This window comes from Ursus americanus, chromosome 20 (assembly GCF_024610735.1).
Source record: "Ursus americanus isolate L20-20 chromosome 20, mUrsAme1.1.p, whole genome shotgun sequence".
Taxonomy (NCBI): Eukaryota; Metazoa; Chordata; class Mammalia; order Carnivora; family Ursidae; genus Ursus; species Ursus americanus.
In genome coordinates, this window is record NC_142146.1 from 39,668,912 (window position 1) to 39,684,456 (window position 15,545).

The 15,545-nt window shown below is 36.3% G+C and overlaps 1 protein-coding gene across 5 annotated transcripts in view; it reads right to left on the reverse strand.

Moving 5' to 3' along the window:
* The window catches only part of SLC9A9 (solute carrier family 9 member A9), a 661,514-nt gene extending 645,970 nt beyond the window's left edge, over positions 1-15,544 (reverse strand). Inside the window, exons 1-3 of one of the 5 annotated variants that reach the window (XM_087870270.1) lie at positions 15,435-15,544; positions 13,732-13,888; positions 10,374-10,588 (exon numbers count right to left, since the gene is read on the reverse strand). The gene's annotated coding sequence lies outside the window, so the exon portion shown is untranslated. Of the gene's footprint in view, positions 1-10,373; positions 10,589-13,731; positions 15,283-15,434 lie in introns of those variants that run through there. The other 4 variants (XM_087870269.1, XM_087870268.1, XM_045813403.2 and 1 more) reach the window with 4 other exon arrangements.
* Position 15,545: the final 1 nt, after the last annotated feature.

The following is a 15,545-nucleotide window of genomic DNA, read 5'->3' on the forward strand; positions in this document are numbered from 1 at the left end:
CTTGTAATCTTTGCTTGTTTCTCTGATATGCAGTATTTCAAGATGTTCTAATACATTTTCTGCTATAAACCTGGAATCAGTAATTTCTTGAAGCAGCTATGGTTTCCTTAAAAAAAAAAAAAAAAAAAAAGTATGTCCAAACAATAGTCTGGAAACTAGGGCCACTATTTGTTACTGGTTGGTAATTTTTTTTCTAGGATTTTACAAATTCAGAACTACAGGGTTTTATATAACTTTTTAAATTTTACATCTGTACTTTGTTTCTTCCACATTGAGAGTCCTGGTCCTCAAGGCCACACAAAATAAAAGATTTAGAATATATCATAATTACTCAGTTGCTATGCCTTGTCACATTTAAGTATTTTAAATGTGTTACTCTATTTTTCTGGCATAGAGCATTGATGTTAAAAAAAAAAAACAAAACTCATGGCAATATCATTTTGATGCCCTTAGTAAATATGTGCTCTTTTCCCTAGATTCCCAAATGATTTTTTTCTGTTTCTTTTAAGTCCATTTTATTAGAATATGTCTTGGTCTTGATTGTTCTGGGTTGATATTATCAGGTAACAGTGTGCTCTTTTAATGCATATTTTATAATAATACTTTCAGCAAGTTTTTAATATTTGTTCTATTACCTAGATTTCCACTTTTTTATGAAATACCATTTCCATATATCGGATCTTTTTGTATCTTCAATATTTGTCATTTTCTCTTAAATCCTTTTTATCTCTTCATTTTGTTTTTCTTTTTAAGTCTTTCTTTTAATCTATTTCTAATAAGATATTATTTGCTGTGATTGGAGTATATGCTTTCTCTAGTTTATTCATCAATTCTAAAATAGTTTTTAATTTGTTTTTTGAGTTATATCAGCTAATTTGATGTTTTCTAGTTCTAATTCTTATTGTTTTTTCATATCTTGTCTTTTCCTAATATTTTTAACTCATTTTGAAATGATTTCAATTTGCTTATATGTTCAGTATGTCTTTCTAGTGTATTTTCTTTGCCTACAGGGTTATTCTATTATTGTTGTGTTTTCTTATAGTTACTTGCCTAGTGTTTGACTTTAATAGTTTTCTAATGCTTATTTTTATGTAGATTTAATTTTCATGACTTTTTAAAAGATTTAGTTCAGATAGCTTTTCTAACTGGTTATGAGATCCTTTTTATGTTGTTTTCATATATTAGTAAAACTACAATGGTTTGGTTGGGGCAATTTCTAGCTGCTTCCTTTTCCCTTTCATCTAGACCTTCTTTTTCTTTCATTTCAGTTGTTCCTAATCTGCACAGTTTTGTTTTATCACAGCAGCTTCTCTTCAGTATGCCACCTTGTACTTGGAGGAAGCCCTATGAGAACTTGTGGGAATTAGTCAGTTCTTAAGACTTACTGGTTATTGAAATATGCTAAACCTCTTCCAGTTTTAGCTACTGTTCTCAAATTGAATTGCCATGATTTCCAGCGAATACTTTTTAGTTTATGTGGGGCTCTTCTGTCCTCAGGTCCATCAAATACCCCATTACTTCTGTTTTTCCCTGCATAGACACCCAGAAGATATAGGTCTTGTGACTACTGATGGCTTCTCTCCATCTGCTTGTATTTTGAAGACTGTGAGGATACATTGTTGTCTTGTTTGTAAATATTGTTTGTTGCTGGCTTTATAATATGATAATTGTAATGCCTGTTTTTATGTGGGAATTCAAAAAATCTCATACCTATGGTATCATCTTCATGACCATCTTCTCAAAAATGTTATTCAAATGAGATAATTTAATATAAAAAAGTTGATTAGATATTAAAGAACCAAAAGGCTTGACAAGAACCCTTGAATATCACAGAGCTAGAAACTGTGGGGAGCAACAACAATATCTAGAGCTGAGATGCCAAAGAAGGGTATACTGCTTGGCTAATGCTGGCATTTCTGAGTACAGATGAGTGGACTCCTAGGAATTGGGAAGCTGGAAGACCATTGATGTTGGTTTACCTGAAGTGGCACAGCAAGCATGGTGTTCAGAAAACTGCAAATTAGAGTCAACTACTGCTACTGTAAGGTAATGTCACTGCAGAGTAAAGCTTTATTAGGGTGATGCTAATAGGAACAAGATACAAATGGCAAGAAAAAGAACAGTTTCTTTCATATTCCATCTTGTGATAACCCTTTTTTGCTCCCTATTGCCAGAGCTAAATAGGGAGCAAACTGACAAATGAGAAATGCAATTTTCAGAGTTCTAATTCCAGCATTAAAGCAAAATATAGAACAGTAAATTTTAAGCTGAGAGATAATACCTTAAAAGCTGGCTTATAACTATTATATGCTCTTTGTAAACTGTGCCTTTTGTCATTGTATACTCTTTATCTTATTTAGAATTTTTAACCTTAATTCATTTTATCCGATATTAATGTTGTCTTTCTTCCATTTTTTTGTATTCAATTGCTTATCTCTCATGCTATTCTAAAATTTTCAACATTTCTTTGTTAAACTTTGTTTAAATACTTTTTCTTAAAGAGTATATTGATAGGTTTTATTTTTTTTCAACCCAATCTGAGGAGCTGTTTTATACATTGGGGAAATGAATCATTCATGTTTTATTCCTTTCATCCGACTTTGTTTGCATTTTTAAAAACATTTCCTTAAGTATTTCCCTTACTTAGTTTTCCTGTTTGATCATTACCATTACTTATCTTTCCCTCTTTTTAACTATGAAATTCTATTGCACTTTTTCATTCAACTGGTGATTTTCATATATTCAAAATGAAATCCACATGAAAGTAAGGGCTATATGCCATATCAACTATCTCTGTTTGCTGGGTGCTCTGTTCCTTCTCTGGATGGGCCCTTTCAAATACTTTTACTTCTCTCCCCACCCACAAACTCCTAGGATTTGTTGATGTATTTTAATTGCCTTTAGAGTCTATTATCAGGATTCCTATGTAGTATGCCACTTTTATTTCAAGAAGCACCAGTTAGTCTTTTTATTACACATACTCAGTCTCTCTGCATCTGTTTAGATATCTCCTTAGGTAACAGATGTGTCAGAGCTCATCATTCTTTCATTTACTCTATCTTCCCATGTCTTGAGGTATTTTTTTTTTTTTTTTGCTGTTTGATTACAGTCCTTTCCTGTACTATTTCCTCAGTTGTGCTGTGTGATACATTCTAGCACATATTTACAAACAACTTTCTTTGACACTGACAATTAAATGTTATCTTGGTTGTATTATAGTCAATGGATCATATAGTCCTTTCTCTCAATATAAATTATATTAAACTTTCTAACTTATAATATTGTAAGTAAAGAGTTGGTTCCTGATTCTTTTTCTTTCATAATTATTCTTCCTCCATTAGCTAACTTAACTTTTTTTTTTCTTTATCCTCTGGACTCAGATATTTAACTAGATTATTTCTAATATGTCCATAACAAGATAGTATTAAGTCAGTATGTGGAAAAAGTTGAAATCTCAACAGAATGATAGGTCCTTGAGATATTATTAATAGTTTCCATGACACCTTTTCATTGTATTGATTTGGGACTGCTGGTATTTCCTTTCTCGTTAACAGTCACTGAGGTCCTGTTTTCCCTGTTGACTATAATGTAAATCTTGGAAGTAGAGTTTGACTGCACTATTGTGTAGAAGCAAACCATAATTTTGATGTATTAAGAAACCGGTTGTGATTGCTCTGCAATAGCTGATGGGAACTTCCCTCCTTTCCTGCCATGTCATTCTTAGTAAATAACAAAGTCTTATTTTAAGTTTTGAGCCTATGGTCTTATTTTCCACAACAGCGTTTTTCTTTATCAATCCTGCCTGAGCTCTTTTATTCTGTAGACAAATTTCTTTCTCCAGTTCAAGATAAGTTTTTGCTATAAAATGTTTTATTATTGATGTTATCCCATCTTTATTCTTCCTCCTTTTGGAACTCCTGTGTTACTCACTATTGAGTCTTCTGTGTGTCCTTCAGTTCTCTGACCTTTTCTTTTATACTTTCCATCTGTTTGTGCTTTCGTTCTGTGCTTTGAGATATTCCTCCACTTGATCTTTCATGTTACTACTGCTGATGTATGATTCATGTGTTGTTTTTTAAGTATGAAAATCATGATTCAAATCCTCAGGTTGGGATAGTGTGAGATAGGGATAATAGTTAATGCAGTCCTAAAATTTCCAGGCTAAAGCTCTGGTCTGAAATAAGCATATAAAATCAGTGGAAATGAATCTGGTCTGAAATAAGCATATAAAATCAGAGAAAAATAAATTGTTGTGTTAGTTTGCTAGGGCTGCCATAACAAAATACCACAGACTGGGTGGCTTAAACAGCAGAAATTTATTTTCTTAAAGTTCTGGAGGCTGAAGTCTAAGATTAATGTGCCAGCAGTGTTGATTTCCTTTGAGGCCTTTTTCCTTGGCTTGTAGATGGCTGTACATTTGCTGCCTCTTCCATGGTCTTTTCTCCGTGTGTACACAGCTTTGGTCTCTGCTTATACATCCAAATTTCCTCTTTTTATGAGGATACCAGTAAGATTGGATTAGGATCCACCCTAATAGTCTCATTTTAGCTTAATCATCTCTCTAAAGAACTTACCTCCAAATATGGTTACATTCTGAAGTGCTAGGAGTAAGGATTTCAACATATGAATTTGGGGGGGGGTCACAATTCAGACCATAAGAGTTGTCATTGTAAAAAGAGAGATTTGTTGAGAGATTTTTATTTCACATCAGCTAATTCTTATACCAACTAGGTGTCTAACAATTCAATTCAGTTCAATTCTGGCAGCAACTCTTAAGAGTTAGCATCAGGCTAGTCAAGTTTCAGAGCTTAGTCCCTCAAGACTACACCCACTTCAGAAACTAAGGACATACAGTGCCAAGGGTACCTACATTTCTGCTCAGCACACTAAATTATTCATGAATTCCTCTGACTGCCTCTCTAGGTTTAATAACTGACTAGAACAACTCACAGAACTCAAGAAAGCATTTTACTTGTGATCACTGGCTTAATATAAAGACATAACTCAGGAACAGTCAAATGGAAGAGATGCATAGGGCAAGGTATAGAGGTGGCTTATGGTGGTGTAGAGCTTCCACCCATCCCTGAGTGCACTACCCACTCAGCACCTTACATGAGCTCATTGGGAAACTCCGAACCCCATCAATTAAGGGTATTTAATGGAAATATTATTACATAGACATGGCTGATTAAGTTATTCTGTCACTGGTAGAGACTCCTGGGTGGGTCAGTGGGTTAAGCATCTGCCTTTGGCTTGGGTCATGATCCCAGAGTCCTGGGATGGAGTCCTTGCTCAGCGGGGAGCCTGCTTCTCCCTCTCCCTCTGCCTGCCACTCCCCCTGCTTTACCCCCTCACTCTGTCTCAAATAAATAAAATCTTTAAAAAAATAAAAAATAAAATAAATTATTCCATCATTGGTGATTAACTCAATCTCCAGTCCCTCTTCCCTTTCTGGAATTTAGGAGTGAGACTGAAAGTTCCCAGCTTTTAACCATGGTTTAGTCTTTCTGGTAACCAGCCTCCATCCTGAAGCTACTAGAGGCCTGCCTTATCACTAAGGAAACTCCAAACGTTTTAGGAGCTTTGTGTCAGGAACCGGGGACAATGACAAAATATTTTATCATAACATATTTGTGCAAAAAGGTGGTATATTGATTTGAAACCTTGATGAGCACAGATCATAAAAAAATCATTCAAAAGTTATGTCTGCATTTTAAGAAGTTAATTACCTTTAAAGCAGATTGTCTCTTTAAGAATGGCGTGTAAAGCAAATGCAAATCAAGTATCTACTTATTCCTGGGAAAACTTCAGATATCTTGAATGTAGGAATCTTGAATGTAAGTACCTTAGACAGAGAAGCTAAGCATTTTGTTTTGTAAATTGAAACGTATCTAGGTATCAGGTTTCTGCAGATTTTCTGGCTTCCTTGAAAAAGTCTCTTTTTCTCTTTGGATTTGCATTGCCATGTATATTATTGTTGTACTTTTTCCTTGAACAGTTGTTGGAACCTTTCTTGTGCACCTTCCAGTCACTATATGCCTTTTGTATTACCTAAGAATAACTAATAAACTGATTCCTAATTTCTGATTTTGTATTTCATATAAGTGCAATAATACAGAATGCATTTTTTCTTCAACATTTTGTGAAATTCATCCATATTGTTTTGCATAGTTATAGATTGTTAATTCTCACTGCTATGTCATACTCCACCATGTGAATATACCACAATTTATCTATTCTTTGTTAACAGGCATTTGAATATTTTTCAGTTTTTTGCTATTACAGTGTTGCAATGAATATTCTAGTGTATGTCTGTCGATGAATGAATACATGAATTTTCCCTTGGGTATATACTTAGAAATAAAACTGCAACTTCATAGGGTATGCATATGTTCACCTTTAGTAGATACTGACAAACAGTTTTACAAAGTACCGATTGACATTCCCACCAGCACTGTATGAGTTATGATTGTTCCACATGTTTACCAAGTCTAATATTGACTATCTCCTTCATTTTATTCATTTTGTCTAGGTACATAATGGTGTCGTATTATGACTTTAATTTGTTAGGCTGATAATAAAGGTGAGGTTTATCTTTTTTAAAGTATCTTCTTAAGTCTTTTGCTTGTTGTCCCCCTACACCCTATCATCACTGGGTTTTTTTTCTTATTGATTTCTACAAGTTCTTTATACAATCTAGATAACGTCTTTGTCAAATATATGTATTGGAGGTACTTTCTCCTACTCTGAGTTACTTAATCATTCTCTGAATGAATAAAAGTTCTTAATACAGACCAATTTATCATTTTATCTTTATGTCTAGAGTTTTTGGCATTTCCTGTTTAAGAACTGTTTATCTATGTGTAGCAAAAGATTAATGTTGTCCAAAGAAAGGTATGGCCTTTATCCCTGGCTCCTGGGAGGTAACCTGTAAACCCTTGGAATGTCCTGCCTCAAAAAGGTGTTCTTTGTTCACCTGGGGCCTTAAGCCATGCCAAACAGTCTATACTAACAATGTGATTTATGGTGGGGGCCCTGGCCCATATGGTATCACATTGACTTTTGCAAGAGCTGGAGACTAAGATTAGCAATGTGAGAAGAGAGCCATGACTATGCGACCGACCCCCAATAAAAACCCTGGACACCAAGGCTTGGTTGAGCTCCCCTGGTTGACAACACTCTGTCTGCATTGCCACACATCACTGTTGGGAGAAGCAAGCATTGTTCACATAATGCCACTGGAAGAGAACTGGAAGTTCTCTGTGCCTGGTCTCTCCTGCACCCTGCCCTATGTACCTTTTCCTGTTGCTGATTTTAATCTGTATTCTTTCACTACAGTTAACTGTAACCGTAAGTGTACCAGCTTTGCTGAGTTCTGTTCTTCTAGTGAATTACTGAACCTGGGGATGGTCTTAGGGATTTCCTGAATCATAGCCTATGAAAGATCATATAGATATTCTCCTGTCTCCTTTGAAAACTTTAGTATTTTATCATTCACATTCAGTTTTTAATTCCTTTAGAACTGATTTTGGTATTTGGCATGTGAAAACACAGGTCAAGTTGTAATAAATCAGCTGACCACCTATGTGTGTGTTTTTACTCTTTTTATTTACTGAGTCCTCCGGCTTTTTGTTCATCAAGAATAACTTGGTTATTCCTGGCTCTTTGTATCTGTATGAGTTTTCAGCTTGTCAATTTAATTTTAAAAACCTTTTGAAATTTTGATGGGGATTATGTTGAATTTTAAATTAACATCTTTACATCTGACATCTTTACAATATTAAATCTACTAGTCTTTGAACATGGTATATCACTATATCCATTTATTTAGATCTTCTTTGTCTCTCAGTGATTTGTAATTTTCAGTATAGAGTTGTTGTCCATCTTATTTTCTTTAGATTTATTCCTAAAAATTATTTTTTAAAGGATTCTACTGTAATTCTTATAATTGATGTGTGTAAAATATCCAAAGAATCTACAAACTATCAGAATTAATAAGAAATGTAGCATTGTTGCCAATATAAAGACAATAAGCAAAAATATTTCTATACACAAGCAACAAATATAAAAAAGACAGGGTAATCTTTTATTAGATTTCTCTTTAAATATGGCTTTTAAAAAGATCTGTGGAATTTGAAATTTTTAAAATAAAATTTTTAAAATATTTTCCCTGAAAATTTCCTTTGGAGTTATTTCATTTCAAGAGAAAAACAAGAGATGTAATTCATTGGTAGTCATTTTGGTAGAAACATATATTCCAAAAAATGAATAAACAAGACATGTTATAATTTAATGATTTTTATAGGAAAGTTTTTACTATTTACTATTGGTCATCTCTTTGGTATTTGAGATTTTACTGAACTTTCTTTTCTTTCCTGATATTGGAGAGTACATAACTGTTTTTTTTTTCAATTGTCTTTCATTATATACAGTTCAAAATTAAGTACTAGTGTCTTAAAGACTTGGGAATCAAAACCTAATAAAAAAATTAAAACCTACCCTTATGTAGAGTTTAAAGCTTGTTTTTAAATAAGTTATAGAATTTCAATTACTGTACTTACTCCTGAGTCTGCAAACTCATAACTGCAATTAGATGCAACTTTACCTTAGAATGATATGAATCTATAAAAATACAAATTATTATGAAATTCCAGGTTAATCTACTAAGTTGCTATTTTCAGTTTGTCAACAAGTTCTAATAATGGTCTTGTTATCTTGTGATTAGATCAGCACACAATATTTTTTATTTATCTATAAATATTCAAGTCCTACTTTCTAAGTATCAGGCAAATCTTCAAGGAAACTTACTTATAATAAAGACATGTATCAGTTTTGTGATTTCAATTCTTAATTCCTGGCTTCTTAAAAAAATAACTAAAGCTTTACTATTTCCTCGGGGTGGAGGGCGGGAGGAAAAGGCCTGTGTAGCAGTCTACTTTGTACAGTAAGTACATGGAAACACAAGGATAGAAAGTAGTAGATGGTCTGTCAAAGCTAGTGAATCAGTAATATTTCAAAGATAGTAAATCTGTTGTGAACTCATAGTTCAATGGACCACACTCTGTAGTTAGATTACACTGGATGACAGGACAACTCTACAATTAGTTCCTGTGATACTGTGATTTATAATAAATATATGGTTCCTTGCTCACAGATCCCCAAAAACCTTGGAATTTTTGAGCATCTTTTGTTATATTTTGTCTTTTGTCCTCAGTTCCTGAAAGCACTTCAAAGCCATAAAGGTAAAATGAGTGTCTTGTTATCCATAACAAACCTCTTTCCACCACAACTGAGTTTATGTTAATGGATGACTTCTAAAAAGCACAGGATTGAGGCTGGTTGCCAAGGGAACCAACCAGGAATAGAGGGTTGGAACTTTTAGTCCCACCCCCTGATGAAAAGAGAGAAGGAAAGGAGAATGGCTGGAGGCTGAATCAGTCACTAATGGTCAATGATTGAATCAATCACAACTATGTAATGAAGCGTCTATAAAACCCCAAAAAGATGTTCAGAGAATTTCCAGGTTGGTGAATACATGGTCAAGGGAGAGTGGCACACTTGGGGAGGGCATAGAAGCTCTAGCCCTTTTCCCATACCTTGCCCAATGCATCTCTTCCATCTGACTGACTGTTCCTGAGTTCTATCTTTTTATAATAAATCAGTAATCTAGTGAATAAAATGTTTTCTCTGAGTTCTGTGAATCATTCTAACAAATTAATCAAACCTGAAGAAGGAGTGTGTGAGAGAAGTATAGATGATAACCTGGACTTGCTACTGGCATCTGAAGTGGGAGAAGAAACAGTCTTGTAGGACTGAACCTTTAACCTGTAACCCCTAACCTGTAATCCAAAGAGGGGGGTCATGGGAACTTCTGATTTATAGCTGGTCATTCAGAAGCACAGGTAACCACCTGGAATTGCAACTGATATCGAAAATAGAGGGCAGTCTTAGGGGACTAAGCCCTTAACCTGTGGAATCTGATACTATCTCCAGGTAGATAATGTCAGAATTGAGTTAAATTGTCAGATACCCAGCTAGTGTTGGGAGAACTGCTTGCTAATGTGGGGAACCATCCCTCCACCCACAGATAGACACACATATATCCTACATGTTAGAACTGGTGGCCAGAATCTTTAGTTCCCCCAAATGGGAATTCTTATAAGCCCTTTTGTAAGGAAAAAACAAACAAAAAAACCTTAACTGAACCATATAATTTTGAACACTAAATACATATTATGTTTGATACCCAAGTATAAAACATAAATAGCCTTCTTCAGCTGTGGCTCATCTTTACAAGTGGCATAGCCATAAGGCTGAAGACTACGGCAAGTCTTTTACATGTGGTTTCCATAAGGGGATCTTGGTAAAGATACCTTACTTAGAAGTCCGAGCTTTAGCTACTCAAGAGGACGCTTTTGCTCTGTAAAGGGCTGCTGAGGTTCTCCAAGCTTTCTGGCATGCTTGCTTAGCCAGAGCAGTGGGCTGCAGCTGTCATCATCCACCAGAGGTGGCAAGAACATCATCTGCACAAGCCAGTAGATTTGAAGAGGCAAGACACATAGGATGCAAGGCTTAAGAAGAATACAGGCTGTCAAAGGAGAAAGAAGCAAAATTATCCTAGTGCATACAACTTCCTCTCCTGAGAGCTATCAATACAAATATAACGCTGGTAACTACAGGAATTTCTAACTTGTTTATGCTCCTTCAATATTTGCTTATACTTCGACATTTATCACAAACATGTAATAAAACTGGTATGTATGTATTTGTCTCATCCACTGGACTCTGTGAACCCACACCCTCAGACTCTTGAACTTGGGTAAAACTGAGTAAGGAGCACTTTCAGTATGTATGCCAACCCATAAAATAGGTAATAATAATGTTAATTTACACAGGTGTAAACATTTTGGGTTTACTTTTCAAAAGATCTTAACTGGGTACGAAAGTAATCTGTCATTGAAATGGTGTTAATTTTTCTGTTTTTGCATGTATTGTTTTCTTTGCTGAAACAAACTGGAAAAGTATTAAAAATTTACTAAGAGAAAAATGTGCCTCTCTGGGTTAGCCTAGCCAATAACACTGCATCTTAACTTGAATTAATATAAATCATGAATTACAGGTTGCAGTTGCATTTGAGCTAAGTTGCATTGTTCTGCACAAGTCAGAAAACTATATAATCATCACAACAAAATCATAATTTGGGTGTTTATGAGTTTTTTACATCCAATGAAGCCAACTGTTTGATACTGAACCTGTTCTAAAAATACCTATGCAGAGTTATTGATTTAAAATACAATGTGTTTAAAATAAAAAAATAAATAAAAACACTGAACAGCTTTCAACTACAAAAGCTGTCCTCAAGGTAATCTAGTATACACAAATCAGATTATTAACATTACTTAGTAAAGAGTTAAAATTAACATTGTCAGGTGTTTGAATTTTAGGCAACGGAGTTAGAAACAAAGGAAAAGATTCCATCATTTTGTGGGATATCTTAATTGGACTGAGAGTAATATATAATATTGTTTATATTTTGATGGATAACTACAGGTTTCAACAGCTACCTTAAGCTTAGAAACACAAATGTGGCACTAAAGAAAATAGACAGGGGGAATTATATTTCTAGCTGCCTCATTCTTTTCTTCTCAGTATCCCCCATCTCAGCAAAGAGTAAACCGTCTAGTTTAGGATAAAAATAATACAGTGATAGCTGATGTTTCTCCTTCTCTCTCATCCAAACCTTGAGTAAATGATGTTATATCCAGAGTGTTCCCACCAGCCTCCTTGCCATCAACCATCATTTCTAGTTTGGATTATTACAATAATATTTAGTCCTAAAGTGTTCCTTCAATTGTTTATTCATCCACCCATCTAATAACTACTAATAAACCACCATTTAATTAGATACTGTTTGGGGTACTTTAGTACACAGAGAATTGCCCTTTCGGCCTTTACAAAAGAAATAAACACCTCTTATCTATCCTGAACTTCATTATGGTATATTGTTCCAGGACATAACTGCCCAGGGCACCTAAACGTCAATATTGAGAAAATTAATGACTAGTTAAGGTATCATTTTCCAAGTTGGGATCTTAATGCTCTCATTCTAAATCAAACTAAATTGAAGAACCTAATTGATATGTCATTGAGAATATTCTGAGAGGCCACCAGAATCATGATATGCCATGATTCTTGGCATAACTCAACAGGAATAAAAGGAATTGAACAACACTGCTATATTAACATTCTTTTTATTCCTCTCAACTTAAAAGAACAAGATGTTTTGGCCTTTATATATCTGAAAATGAAAAGAAAAAGATGTTGAACTCTGTCAGATGCTAGCAATAAATAATATTTATCCATGAAAACTTAAGCTAAATGATAAAAAGCCCAATCTCACCAAGAAATACATTTCAATGAAGTATTACTTTTTATAATTATTCAAAATTATAATATTTTATGTTGATCAGCTGTATATTAATAACAGTCATAATGATTTAAAAAAATTTCCCTGGATTGACTTAACATTTAGAACATTATGACTATAAGATAGGCAGTCAATATTAATACACGTACCTTTTTTGCTGCAGCAAACAATGATAATCAATAAGACTTTTTGCCTAAACAATCCTATGTAAGAATAGAATTCTGTAGGTCGGGGTTTCTCAGTAGCATACCACTACTAACATTTTGGGCTCATTAATTTTTGTTGTTGAGGGTTGCTTTGTGCAATGTGGGATGTTTTGCAATATTCCTGGCCTCCTCCCACTAGCTACCTAATAGCCCCTACTACTAGCTAGGACACCAAAAATGTGTCCAGATATGGTCAAATGTCCCCTGGGAGGGAGGTAGTAGTACCTGAAAACCACTACTGTAAAGGATAGAACGGCAATACAACGTAATACTTTGACAATCAAAGTGTTAGTTCACTTTTTAAAAATGGACCAGGGGTATCCAGAAACTATATTTAATTCCGTGGTGCACATTTAAGAGTGACTGTTATTGTAAAATAACATTTTATGATGCACTGGAAATTGCATTATTTGCCATTATTTAAACTTATGGGGAAGAGCTTTGGATGTTAGTTCATAATCCATTAGCCAAAAGCATTCTGTAATTTATAGGACAGGTGGGCAATGTACTTTAACATTCACTTACTGATCTTTCTCCAAACCCTAATATAGTACTTAGAACACTGTGAGTTTCTCTTACAGCTGTAAGCTTTTTTAAAAAATATATTTTAAAATGTATTATTTTTTTAAGACTATCTTTCTTGATAAAAGTCCAGAAAACTGAAAGTATCAGGGCTTTTAAACAAATGCAAAATATTTAGAGACAAAGCAAATATTTTTCAAAATTCAACTTGTATAGACTAGTACTTTTCTACATCCATTCTTCAGATGATGCCTTATAGAAATCCAAGAATTTGGAGGCTGAGAATAGTTTTAGAACTCCAAAGTTCTTTTCCATACATAGAAGCAGTACCTCTTAAATCCCGTTCCTAGTCACCTAAATAGTCTCTAACTATGCTCCAATTCTCTCAGCTTAATCAGTTTACCGTCACGATTGCTAATGGAATCATTCATTCTGGCTATAAATATAAAAATGTATGTAGTGCTTTTATTGTTTTAAAGCATTTCCACATAAATTATTTGGTATTAATCAAACACATCTACAGGACAGGTAAGAAAATATTAGGGATGGGAAATTTGCAGTTTAGTAATGACTTGCCTAATTCACAATTCAGTAGTAGTAGCAGCAGCAGAGTTGACATCTCCAGAGGAATCACACCAAACGCTTTTCTCAGGAAATCCTCATTTGATATTTTGCTCATAATTTCACATTGTATGGAGTTTTGTGATGCTTGAAGTCAAGTTAAATAAAATTACTGCAAAGGTGGCAGAAAGTCCTTAGCTGTAGCAACCAAACTTCTTAATCACTTTATACATGACTCTAAAGACTAAATCTTCCAATTTGTCTGTATTCAATGTAGTATCATTTAAAAATCACTTCTATGTTGAATATACTTAACTGTCGAAAGGTGTTTAAGTTTGAATTCTTGTATCAGTAAGGACAAAATATTAACTCAACAGTACTTCCCAAAAGGATGGCTGCGCTTTTTACAATCAAATAACTTGAGAACAATACAGAGAAGCTATGTCTCTCATTATGCCCCCGTAGAGTTGATCTATTCACGGCAGTTACTAGTGCCTTCTAAAAAATCATTGTTCAATCCCTAAAGCTATCTCAGGACTCTGATTTTTAATACCATTATCAGGAACCACCTTTTTCTCAGAACTACTCCTCATTTTAACTATTCGAGCGCTAGACTAAAAAGCAGCGTATGTTCTCAGCTACTGCTAGAGTCCGGGTCCCCTAAAACTTACACCAAAACAAGGCGCTATAGTTCAGCATTTCCAAGTTATTTTTGCAGTTGTGGCGTGAATCTGAGCCAACGTGCCGGTGTGGAGCGCCAGACAGCCCCGGGTCCCCATGGCTACCGCCACAGCAACGCGTCCTGGCCCGCGGGGCAGAAGCCAGCCCCGCGGCGCCGCGAGGCGGAGTTGGGGGTGGGTGGGCCTGGAAACACTAGCCCGCTCCTCACGGACCGCGCCGGGAAATTCTCTTCGAGCAGAAGCAAACGGCTTCAGGGCCGCGCTGTGAAAAAACAGGCGGGGAGCAGAGCAAACCTGCCAACTGCTCATCCCTTCTTCTTCGCAGCGGTTAGGACAGAATCCCGGCTACACCAGGCCGCGTCGGTTCTCTCTTCATGACACTTTCCATTTAGCTTCGCTTTTTCCGTACCCGCTCAGGAAATTTAAGATGCCTCCACAGATAATAACAGACGCCAAAGACGCGGCCCCCAGCCGGTCCGCCAACAACTCACGCCTTTCCCACGTTTTCACCGCAGGCCCGCCCCTGGCCTAGAGGCGCGTGGGCCCTGGGAGACGCGAACTCCCGCCAGGCGTGCCCCGCCTCGCCCCGCCCCCAGGCGCGCGCCCCACCCGGGTGAGGGGTGAGGACCACGTTGCCCCGCCCCCCTGCCCAGGCGAAAGCCGTCGGGAATGAAGGAGTGGCAATTTCTCAATTCATTTCTTTCTTTCCCCCCCTTACAGGACCGTCTCCACGATAGCAAAAGAGAGGCCCCAGTAAAACTCAACAATCATAAAAGATTAACTGTCAACTAAAAGTCATTTCACTACCAAATCTCGCCAGTTTATCCCTCCCCCAACAGCTCAAGCTCCGCCCCCGCGAAGCCGGCCCCGAAAGCCACCCCCGCGGGCTCGCGCTTACGCTTTCCGGGCGGCGCGCGACGCGTTCGCTCCGCCCCACGAGCCCCGCCCCCTGGCCCCCTCTCCCTCTCTCTGGAGAGCCACCGCGTACGAATCGGGGCGTGAGGCGTCAGGGACACGCGGGCACCTCATCCTTCCCACCTTCCTACACTGTTGCTACTTTTCGGTGTGAGACATTCCAGCTTCTCTTCCCCTTCCGTGAGTCCCTCTTTCTCTCTCCTCAGAGACCCCGCTCGCCCCACAGGCGGCCGC